Source organism: Aedes aegypti, chromosome 2 (assembly GCF_002204515.2).
Source record: "Aedes aegypti strain LVP_AGWG chromosome 2, AaegL5.0 Primary Assembly, whole genome shotgun sequence".
Taxonomy (NCBI): Eukaryota; Metazoa; Arthropoda; class Insecta; order Diptera; family Culicidae; genus Aedes; species Aedes aegypti.
The window spans coordinates 127,193,172-127,205,963 of NC_035108.1; the positions used below are offsets into that span (position 1 = coordinate 127,193,172).

General features: G+C 34.4%; 1 protein-coding gene and 1 non-coding gene across 2 annotated transcripts in view; one reads left to right on the forward strand and one right to left on the reverse strand.

Moving 5' to 3' along the window:
• The first annotated feature begins 650 nt into the window (after positions 1-650).
• Positions 651-12,792, forward strand: part of LOC5571189 (2-acylglycerol O-acyltransferase 2) — a 36,859-nt gene continuing 24,717 nt past the window's right edge. The window contains exon 1 of the mRNA XM_001653462.2: positions 651-797. The gene's annotated coding sequence lies outside the window, so the exon portion shown is untranslated. The remainder of the gene's footprint in view (positions 798-12,792) is intronic.
• Trnay-gua lies at positions 6,354-6,447 on the reverse strand. The gene is made up of 2 exons: positions 6,411-6,447; positions 6,354-6,389 (listed from the first exon to the last, which is right to left on the reverse strand). It is a non-coding gene; the product is annotated as a tRNA-Tyr (tRNA).

Genomic DNA, 12,792 nt, shown 5'->3' on the forward strand with positions numbered 1-12,792 from the left:
CCAAACCATTTTTATATATTTGTTTTATTAATTTATGATTAATTAAAATGTCATCGCTATTAATTATAAACTGCTGATCTTAATCGAAAGGTAGAACCTAAAAAATAAAACATTATAAAACATATTACATGCTGGGAATTAAAAGTGTCGAGTTTAGAAGTTTTTTTCCATTCATAGTCAATCAGTTTGACGTAACGTAGTTTCCGTGACCGCTGCATGCCAGCCTCGGGAAAGATTGCTTTCTTCGGTACCTTCTAGATAAACAAGGAAAAGGGAAAAGAGCATCCTACAACTCTCATCATCACAAGTCGCCCAGTCTGTCCGTTTAACTCTGTGACATGTGACTTCTAAGTCAGTATTCTAGCGCGTGTCGCCGGGATCGTTTCGTTCGGATTCATCTCACTGTGTAGAACGTGCAGTCTCCCGCAGTATTAATAATTGACCAAAAGTGTTTCTAAATAGATTAATGCCCACTTTCATGCTGGCCTGGCCTCCGAGTGGTTTTTGGTGTGACGCGGGAATATTCAGTTCAATAATCAGTGGAGGAGAAAGAGAGTGCGCCGTAGAAGTGAACAACAACCGATGCTAGAAAACTCTGTTCGACTACACCCAAAGTGATGCGTAAAGGTTCGAGATGAAATATGTTTGACGACAAAAAGAACGTAACAAATCTTTGATACTGTGGAAGTTCATTCATGAAAATATATAATATAGCATTATCAGAGTTACAACCGTAAGAAAGTATAAGCAAAGTTTAGAAATATTGATTGCATATTGAATACTTTAGCCTGAGAAAGGTGAGTAAAACATAGAACATATCATTTGAATGACTCAGGAATAATAGTGATAGAAAGCTTTCACATCCCTTGTTTATATGTAATATATAATTTGAGGGGGTTTTAATTGTATAGTATTTGGACAACATACAAAAAACAACTAATTATTTATCTTTGCTGATTGCCACAGTTGTGCTTTGACGGCCGCACATCGCGTAAATTCAGTTGATATTGAGAACTTTTTCACTTGTTCACAAAAATTTCTATCTAGATTGAACTTTATAACTACATTTTGAAACGTTATTATAACTTGGGAAAATCTGATAACTTAAAGTGAACTTAAATAAATCTGCTAAACTTATTTAGCCCCTTTGTTGGGTAGTCAGCTCCAAAGCGCTCAGAAACTTATTAACAGCAGATTCTGTTTGATCAGCTTCAATGCTGGAAATTTATTTCACATATAATCAATTCTATAATCATCAGCTTTTTTTACACAACTTAAATTATGGTACCTTCTAATATTAAGAAGTTCACTTTTCCAACTATCATCGCACTTTTCATGATTCTTCACAGCTCATAATTCAATTAAATACTGCTACAATATTCAGTCCCAACAGTGTTGCCATTTTCACAAAAATTCGAGAATTCACAAAAATTTTATTGTTTCATATTGTTTGTTTGTTTTCTAGATATTGCATTCATCTATCAATTATGAATTGAAGATTTCAACATTTTAAAATATTTCAGAAAAATATTTTATTTTCACAATCAATCAATATGATTTCTCACACATCGCATCAAGATCTTCTATCCGGATTGCAGATTTTATAATTTAATAATGGTAAAATAGAGATAATTCTTGAATTGGTTTTCTTTTTCGGATTATAATATGCGAAAATCCAAATAGAGGTTCAATTTTCAATTTTAATATTTTGGTTGAAAGCACAGTATGACCCATAAAAAAAAATGCGAAAATCGTCATATCATGTTTCATGGTAGTTTTTTTATAGAAAATGTGAACAAAACATAAATGTTATTCATTATTTATATTTTTCAATCTATTTAGACTCAGTTTTTCGCTTTGGACATGACTTTTATCTGTAATTTTCACCTTACTAGAGAGGAATTGGAAGCATACCTTCAAATTTTATCATGCGGTCATCGAGTTCGATATCTTTATAATGAAAGCTTCTTAAACATCAACGATGGCGTGAGATTCTTCACATACCTTGTCTCCAGCATTCGCCCATATCAAATGATAGAATTGGTTCATATAAGTGTGATAAGCGGCTTTTTCAAAAAACTGTTATGGACCTCTGTATTTATTTTTTACTGAACTTTAAGAAAAAATAAAGGCATATCAAACTTATAAGGTGCAAATGCCCTCAAAACTATGAGCCTTGCAAAATATTTTATTGTGACCATGAAAAAAACGATCTCTAAGAACTCCTCCATCTTCTTGTGATTTTCGAAGGTAAAAAGTTTTTCCCCTGAGTATACGACAATCAGACGCTATTTCTAACTTGGAGCGGACAAAACCTTCAAACTTCTTTGCTATATTACATTATTGAGTAAGAAAAACATGACAAAAATTGTTCTAGATAGCGAATTTATACCAGAATATACAACAGTAATCAGAAAACACATTCAATCACAAAAACAATGAAAATAACGCTTCACGTTCAAACGCATTTTTTATGGGTCATACTATAGTTGACCACTAGAATAATATAGAAACATTACAAAAGAAAAGTATTTTAAGGCAAAAACTAATCAAATGTGAATCGAAAATGAACTATTTTTCTTGTTCTTCGAAGAACACATCCAACCAAACAAATAATGCTCCTCAGTTCATTATTTCAATTATTTTAAATGTTTTAATTTGAAAGATTTGCAATCATCTCTTATTTTGTTTTTGAATACTTGACACAATGATAGTTCATGCTCGGGATAGTCGCAAAAATTCACAACAAAAAAATCCTCTTTTTATGGCTTTTCCGGTCACACGTAACGTGGCTCCAACCACGAGCCGAAACGTTTGAAGTAACATAATTATCCCGCTTTCATTACTTCTGACAGTAGAAGCCGTTAGAGTTTTATCCATGTACTAACCGGTAATACCGAACAACCAAACAAGATCTTCAACTGGATCGAAAGTAGAACCCAGTTGACATCTGCATGGTCTTGCTTTATAGATGCATTTTCACTAATTTAACCAAAAAAGTTTCAACGTTGAGCTAAAAGTCTTTTAAGAAAAATAAAAGATATACAAAGTGTACAGAATTCCAAAACTCACTCTACTACTTAAACCGAGATGGCGTCAACATCCAAAATAGCCGCTATATTTTTTTCACTCAAAATAATATTCCTATTTTTCACTCGACTCGAGGATAAATCCAACAATTAAAAACTTAATTTTTTGTTGCGCAAAAATGATGTTTGCATCGATTGCATAACGTCATTTAAAAATACGTCAAAATCGTAGAACACTTAATCGTTTATTGCATATGGTAAATACAATTGCTCACCTAGTTTTTGTAGCTGATCTTACTCAGTTATTTTGCAGCACTCTAATGGTGATCTCAGAATTCAAATTTATTGAATAAATGGGCTTTTTGCAAACTGTTTAGTAGCTTGCGTACGAGGGGTCCATCAATTTTATAAAACCGAAAAGGCAACTCTTTAGTTTTAGCAAGGCAATCTGACGTTTAATCACTCTTTTTCTTTCCGCAACCGAGCGTAAATGGACTGTTTTTATACTGAAACCGTTTCGGTATGAAAACGACAAACGAAAAATTCCATATGATCTTGTTGCTGGAAAAAGAAGGCTGCGAGATTTTTATACTAACTATCAGTGACGTAAAATTGTAATTCTAACGATGTGTGCCGATGTCGGCCTGGTTTCTGCGAGAATTGTTTAATAGAGTAAGGTGGGGTAAAAGTTCGACCTTAATGGTATGATCAAAGTTTCCAGGAAAACAATACCAGTTGAAACAGAACAAATACCATACAGTGAACCTTCAACGTATTGGCTACAATTTTGCTGAACAAACTTGTGTCAAAATATTTACCCATTTTAAGTTATAACAGTTTCAAAATGATTGGCTTTTTCGAACTTTTGCCCCACCGGTGGGGCAAGAGCTCGAATCTAGTGTGGGGCAAAATTTCGCTGGTTAAAACACAAAATATCGATACTTTTATGACAGGCATACTTTATACCAGCCGTAAACTTAAGTTTGCCGATAAATACACACTAAATTTTCATCGAAAACTTTCATTTTTCGCACGATCAGGCAAATTTAGCTAAATTTGAAGATAATATGTGGAATTTAGGCAATTTGCAAGTTTTTCCGTTAGTTTATACATGGGTCAACCTTCTGCCACGCTGATTCGAACTTTTGCCCCACTATGGGCCAAAAATTGTTTCCAAGCATTTATGCAAAAACTAATACACCTCAAAGCATCCTTCTGATAGGCCTAGAAAAGCCCTTACATAAAATATTGAAAAAGATTTTATCGACATTTGGTTCAATGCAACGAAAGTTTGACCGAAAATTACAATATTCACGTCGAAAAACAACAAATAGTCATAACTTTTCCAAATCTCAATCAATTTTTATGATATTTTTAGTGAAAGTATCTTACTTGAATAGAATTCGAAAAGCCATGACATTTATAAGTTTTGTTTTGAATTGAGATAGGTATCTTCTAAAGAAACTCTTGCCCCAATCGAACTTTTGCCCCACTTTACTCTAATAGTGGTTTACATTGATTTCCCATACGACTCGTTATTATAGGAACGTACCACTATTACTATTACAACGGAGAAACAAAGCAAAGGTTTTTAATTGCTTTCTTTTATTTTCTTACTTAATTCCAGGGTTTTTGTATTACGTTCAGTTTATTTTGATGAGGGCTAAAAAAACATCGCACAAAAATCCAAATTTTCTACAGCATGCTAAAATCCGCACTACCACTACAGTATGGCCCATAAAAAATGCGAAAACCGTCATATCATGTTTTATAGTAGTTTTTAGTTTTAATCTATTTAGACTCAGTTGTTTGCTTTGGACATGATTTTTATCTGTTACTTTTATCTTACAAAAGAGGAATTGGAAGCATACCTTCAAATTTGATCATGCGGACATCGAGTTCAATATCTGTGTGATGAAAGCTTCTAAAACATCAACGATGGCGTGGGATTCTTCACAGGCCTTGTCTCCAGCATACGCCCATATGAAATGATAAAATTGGTTTATACCTGGGTAATTGGAGACTTAAACATATTTGCGAAAAAACGGCTCATTATTGAGAGCTTTGATTGAACCTTCATATAAGTGTGATAAACGGCTCCGTTTTGCTCAAAACCTATGAGCTAATATTGATATAAGTTGTCTCTAACCGAAGGAACAAATTTCATCCTCAAAAATCTGTTATAGGCCTCCGTATTTAATTTTTATTCAATTTTAACAAAAAATAAAGACATATCAAACCTATAAGACACAAATGCCCTCAAGACTATGACCCTGGCAAAATATCTTATTGTGATCATGAAAAACACGTTCTCTAAGAACTCCTACATCCTCTGATACCAAACAAACTAAAGTTTTCAACAATAAAGTGTGATTTTTGAAGTTGGAAAGTTTATCACCAGAGTATACGACAATCAGACGCTGTTTCTAGCTTTGGGCGGAAAAAACCTTAGAACTTGTTTGCTTTGTTATATTATTTAGGACAGAAAGAAAAATATGACAAAAATTGTCCTGGATAGCGAAGTTGTGTCAGAATAAATTACAATAATCAGAAGTTACATTCACCATCAAAAACAATGAAAATAACGCTTGTTGATGCTAAATTCACGTTCAAACAATTTTCGCATTTTTTTATGGGCCATACTGTACTATAATGTGGTTTTATGAAGATTTTCTTTACGTGTATTATTTTCCAAGAATTCATGGTTTTACTGAAACTCTTTTATAGATATAATCTTAACGGTGATGTAAACATAATTTTCTTTGAAATATCCTTTTAATAACGAAATCAAGAAATTTTTTTTATAGGAGATGTCAAAGAGATGCACATTTTATTTACTTTAGAAATGCCGTTTTTAAATGCGTTCTGAGTATAAAATGTACTGAAAGAAGAAGAAAGAGGTTCGACTGATGTGAATTTTATAGCTACTGGATTCGGCACTGCAGTCTTGGGAGGAATCAAAACGAACCAACCGTTACCGCCTTCAGATGTGTAGTGCAGTAAAAGTGGCTATATTAAGTGAAATTCAAAGAAAAGTTGCTACGTTTCACTTAATACTATATCCCATGTACAAATTCCAAAACCTTGACACCAACAGTTATATGTTAACATACACGAAGAACGATTAAGTAGAATTATCCCCAGAAGAAGACTCGATTTTGAGTCGAAACGTCGGGAAAAATCTAAAAACATCGTTTTGATTCCTCCCAAGACTGCAGTGCCGAATCCAGTAGCTATATAAAATGTACAAAATAGAACAAAATCAAACGTGCATATTATATATATAAAATATGGGACAAAGATCTTTCACAATATAAAAAAAGATCCTTCGAGCCGGATTTGAACCAGCGACCTATGGATAACTGCCACTCGACATTCGCTCTACAGTCCACCGCTCTACCAACTGAGCTATCGAAGGAGATGTAAAGACGTCCACCAACAAGCCAACGCGCTCCACTAACCCAAGTGTAGACCGTTTTTAATTTCTTTCGTATCACTCTTATCTCTTCCGACAACAATAATCAACAACTAACTGAGCGGCAGTCGGCGACCCCCACGGTGAAGCAACGGAAATAATCCTCGCCGACCGCCTTTTTAATTTCTCCCCCGTGTGTCGGTCGCTCCGATTGAGTCTACGTCTCGGTCTTACTTAATCCGAGTAATTTTAACCACCTTCATATCATTATCACCATTAGTTAAGTCAACAATCAACCGGAGGGCATTTACAGCGTGATTATTACACGGCGCAAGTCCAGCTGAGCGAGGGGACGCACAGTGGCCTGAAGGTGGGCAAAAGTTAAAAAAAATGTAAAGTTCACTAAACAACTCACTTTAGAAGATTAGAACGATCTTTCACCCACTTTCAGGTGCTATGGCTTTTCTTGCGTATTTTTACGCAATGATATGAAAATTCAAATGTTTGTTACAGAGCGAATCAGACCACTAAACAATCTGACTTAATTTTATCAACACATTTCTATAATTATTCGTTTTAATACAAATACAAATCCACAACCACCAGAAGATGTGCACCTTTAAAATGGGGCACAAAAAAATATTTCAGTTAAATTTGATGTTGATATTGATCTATGAACTAAATGAACGAATTATGTTTTTTTTTAACCTAATCTGCCAAGTGTATCAGAAATGACAAACTTTTGTTAAAACAAAAATTTTGATCAAATTACTTTCAAAAATCATGTTTTGTAGATGAGCCATGGTTTTTAACGATTTGAGCAAGATTTCTACGATTTGCCAACTTGTGCATGGGACGCGACCACTGTGATACGATCACAATCTGTTTGGGTTAGTGTGTGAGGAGAGAGGAAGAACGCCGATGATGATAAAGAACAAACGTCGCGACGACGTCATTCCGATATTGTCGTCGGTGGACTTCGTTGGCCAATAAATCAATCAGTCATCGAAGCTACCTTTGTTGTGTTATCGGGCCCAACTTAAATTTAGAGTTATTTGATAAGGTAAGGGGGACTTTATGACACGCTGAAAGTTGAAAGCGATAGCGTCACTTGTGCAGCAACAAACAAAATTATTTAGGTAATCAGAGCAAAGCAATGCAAAGCAAAGTCGAATCAATAAATCACTTATCTATAGTAACTACCTTAGGACATTTTAGGTCAATCAATATCCATTTCAACAAACAGTTCCACGGCAAAACTGCAGCTAGAGGATGCATTATTGTGTAAACAATGCTTTCTTATCTTTTCCAGCATTCGTAAACTGATAATCACACTCTGACAACTTTCTGTTTTGCAATGTCTATCGCAGTGGTTCCCAACCTTTTTGAAACTGCAACCCTACTTGAAGTTCTTCAAACATTTCTTGGACCGCCAAAAATATATGCATTCAAAAAAAAAGTTTATTCAAATAAGTTGAAGAAAAATTATTCAACAATTCTACTTGGCACTTGGTACAGTACTGGGCAGAAGAAAAAGTCGCATTGGTAGTTTTTCCACAGAAAATAGTCAAGTTTGTAGGACAAGATCTTCTTCTAGAGCACCGATTGACCTAAGTTTTGCACTGCAGCTCAGAAATAGTTTGAATTTCACCCAGTAAATAAGTTATACAGGTCAGACTCGATTATCCGGAGAATCGATTTTTTTTTCACTCCGGATAATCAAATCCTTCGGATAATCGAATCACTAAGAAAAAAATTGAAATCTTTGACAAAAGAACCTAAATATTATCTTGTTTCGTTATTTATTTATATGATACGGTGGGGTAGTCATATTTTTTCTAGGTCATATTTTTTCTAGGAACAATAGGAGTCTTTACAAGATTTTTTTTTTTTTCGATAGGTTTACACAAAAAACACTTTTCCAAACCCCCTTTTTCTTAAATACGTTCTAAACTGCAAAATCATTCATATTGTATATTACAATACCAAATTATCTCAGATTTAAGCATAAAAATTGAAAAACAAGAACATCAAAAAACGAATTCCGGATAATCGAATCTAAAATTCCGGATAATCGAATCCCGGATAATCGAGTCCCCGGATAATCGAGTCTCCGGATAATCGAGTCCGACCTGTATTTCAAATACAAACTGTTTTAATTGTTTTAATACTCCATTCCTACGAAAAATGGTAGAGGAACCTGGTTCAGTTCGGACCCTGTTCTAATTCGAACCACCAAGTATTTCTGGCGCTACTGTGAAGATCGTGTGTACCGCTTTTTTACCCACCGTCTGGTTTCGATCTAACACAACAAATTTGACATCATTCAGTTTTTCTGTTTCTGTTTAATATTGGGTTGTTGTTTTGAAGTGATGTACTGTATTGTCGGTTAGAACTATTTCCAAGTTTCTGTGAGCGACATTAATTCTAAAATCTTTATGTGTTATTTTATAATCAAATCCCCTCAGACTAAGCCTTCAGCAGATCATATGGTTTTGATGTTCCTATGCATTGTTTGTTCTGAACTAGTTTGAAAATAACAAAATGTGAGTTGGTCCAATCTGGACCTTTTGTTATGTTCAATACAGATCTCTTGATGTTTAACGAGCACGCAGCCTATTCCAAGAGCTTCAACAACGTGAAAGTCTCATCGACTTGGTAGAATAAGTTTCAAAATTGATCGATGGAGGCTTTATTTCTGTGGCGATCAGGAAAAAGGCTTCGAAAAAATGTAAAAAATACGGTAGACCCTCAAACATAGAGGAATTAATCAATCATTTACTTGTAAAGTATCTCCATCAACACCACAACCAATCTGTATCCAAAATAAATTGATCGTATTCTGCAAACGTTTACGAATGCAAAAAACAACACAGTCCGCTTTCCCTTACTCGATATTTGGTGCTTTTTCCTTATCTCGATAGAATGCGCAGTCCCTTCAATATAGCGTACTTTGACCCTTAAGTTGACACCTAGTTCGATACATCTTCAACTTGATATTCCGAGACTCGATGCTTTTTTTTTTATTTTTTTTTTTTAAATAAATTTTTTTAAGTGTTATCAGAATTTTTTTTATTCAAACATGTTTACTTGACTTTCACAACCATTTTTTTTTTTTCTTTTAAGGCACTCCGTGCTCGTGGCCACTACTGTGCCGGAATCAGTTTATCTATATCTTCTTTACCGATACAGTTCTATTTTTAACTAATCTATATTTACATCTGCTTTCACTCTCTTCTGCTCTTTTGCTCTCACACCGAGCAGGTAGGAGAGTGCTCTGCTTGTTGGTTAATACACGTTGAAAAAACGGTGGCCTCTGATTGCAGCTACAGTAAAAAACTTTCGTTGGTTTGTGGGATCATTAATTTGAATTTCGATGAGATAACCATATAAATAATATTTTTTTTATTCAAGATAATGAAGAAATGATGATGGCAGAAAAGTGGTAGGCAAATCCATAAGAAATCTGTCTGTTTTAATACAAAAAGATGAACGAAAGAGAAATTTTTGATGAGAGTTATAGCAGGATTCACTTCGGTGAATGCCTTCAGGATATATTCTTTTAAAACAGCTGTTCTATATGGAAATCTTAGTGACTATCTTTACCAATGAAAACTTGAAAGAACAGCCTATTTAGGAAAGAAGGGCAAATTTTTGGTGACATGTGCGCAGCTATGGCGTGAATGATCACTGCAAAAACGTGGTGGTATGGCACAACCAATATTCATAAGAAAAGAAAATATTTGAAGTATGAAAATAACAAAATGAACATATCCTTGACGTCCCAGGGCATAGAGGCACATGTACAAGAATGGTAAATTAACAAGGAAAGCTCTCAGTCAATAAAAGGCTTATTTTATTAAAAGCCTAATCACAAATTTTGTAACGCTCAAGAGGCAAAAAATGTTGTGGGTGGTTATCCTCAAAATGGTACAGCCCATACACAATATGTAGAATTTCCATACAAAAATGGTGCGGAGGATGTGTAGGTGTCAAAAATGGCAATTTTTGGCGTTATGAAATTTGTGAATGAACCCGTGAACTGCGAAGGTGCCCACTAGAGTGTCTATCCCGGGACATCCCGGGACAAAAAATCCCGGGATTTGACAAATTTCGGGATTTCCCGTTTCCCGGGATTTTATTTCTGACATCCCGGGATTCCCGAAATGTACGTAGAGTTTGATGAAAACCACTAAATTCCAATGAAAAACAATGACATTTTTCCACACTATCAACCTTATTTGATAAAGTAGAATAACATAATGAAAAAGAGAATGAATGAGTAATTATTTTCATGAAAAGATCAATTTAGCAAGTAAGAAACACAAATGTTTATTTGTCTAGTTGCAAAATTTTAATGCTTTACTCTTCAACATTAGCCGTTTTTTACGCCTATGCTGAGATAACAAATTTGAAAGTACACCCAAACTGCCGCAAACCTTAAGGTGAAACAGCTTGGAATCAACTTCTTTTATTGCACTAAAACTTCAAAGGCACAAATCTCGCGAAGGAAGCATCCAATAAGAGTTCTTCAAACTAAAGAAGCGTGTTTGCGCATAAGCTTTAAATTCAATTTTCCAATCATGTCACAAAAAAACAATTGATATACGGATAATAATACTGTATTGGAAATTTCACTTTCTTTGGAAAACGAGCTGTTTTTTTTTTGTTTACACACTTAATTTAGAAAACCAAACTTAATCTAGATTACACACTTAATTTCGAATGCCGAATCTCGGTTAATTTTTACCAAGTATTCGGTCGATCGTGAGATCTCAGAAAATAAAAGCCGAGTATCAGTAGATCGTGCTTCGTTGCTAAGCTACCTCATAATTAGTTACCGTTTTGACTCATATATCGAACACTTAAGGTCAACAGTGACTTCAAATGCATCTGATAGGCATAAATTAGCAGATATTTGTGAAAAATTTAATTTCTTCACAAACCCTAACCGTTAACTGTTGGGTGTGTCGCTAAAAATTGTTATTCTTACTTGTTTAGTATTGTTTTTACATAAAAGTATGCAACAAACTTTTTGATTTAAATACCGATTCAAATGTCTTATATTCCGAAACCTTGATTCAAATTCCGAACAGCACGAATAAATCGTATTCAAATGAATAATTTTGCAAACAAATTTATCTGAGCTAGTTCTAGTGGTTTCGACCTAGAGAATCATAACTACTGCCGAGGTATAAAATATATTGCAAGACGTTAAAGTTGAATGGCAATTGACTGTCATCTCCTGGTAATTTTATGACATATTTCAGTGAAATATTTCAACCTAGTAGCCATACAAAAACGGAGTGTTCGGAATATGAGTCTGTTTGGAATTTGAGACAAAACGGTATCTGATTCTCGAATAAAATTGAAAAATCAAGATTCCCACAGCCGAGCTCGTGAAAAAAAAACTAACTGTGCAACATAACAAATCTTAGACATGCCATTATCGATGTTCATTCACATCGGAAAAAAGTAATGATTCGCTATACTAAAAACATACAAGAAAAGCTCGTGTTAGAAAGAATGTGAAATTTGATAATATGAATTAATTACTGTACATCAAAATTATGAATTTCGCGACGAGTTTCGATTCCTGATAAATTGGTGAATCTTTACTTCTGCGCTATTAACTTCTTCTATAGATACAATTTAGTCTTAACAGATTCCCATTTTGTTACACAGTTCAACAGCACACATATATACACGCGATGCTTATGGAATTGTGCTCATCTATCCAGTACGGTTTTGTGTCTCCCCACACTTATACAGGAAAACTTACTTATGATGTTGTATCGAAATTTATTACTCCATATACTACGGGTCTCCATCTACGCGATACCAATTAACGTCCATCATGAAAAGACAGCTGTAATATTTGCTCTTCTTATCTTGACTTTACTAGTTCCATGCAAATACTTTTTCAATTTCTAAGCCTAAAATTTCTATGTCTCAACGTTGAAAAATTTCAAAGAATATTTAAATATTTTTTTTAAATTATGTCGAAAAGCCATTATGCTAAATGGCGTTAAGCTAAACAACATTATGCCAGATGGCTTTACGCCAAACGGGGTACAGTCGACGATGATATCTTAAACCCTTAATCCATCTTGTAGCGTGAGAAGAAGAAAATTTCAACGCACTCGCGATCCTGCTGTGAGAACTATATGACAGAATTTGTAAAAAGAAATGAAAAAATGTTCACACAGTAGGAAAACACAAATTTTGAGAATAAAATTTTCAATTGGACCTTGGCAAAGGGCTTAGCTTTTATGGGGCTCACATAGCCGTAGCGGTAAACGCGCAGCTATTCAGCAAGACCAAACTGAGGGCCATGGGTTCGAATCC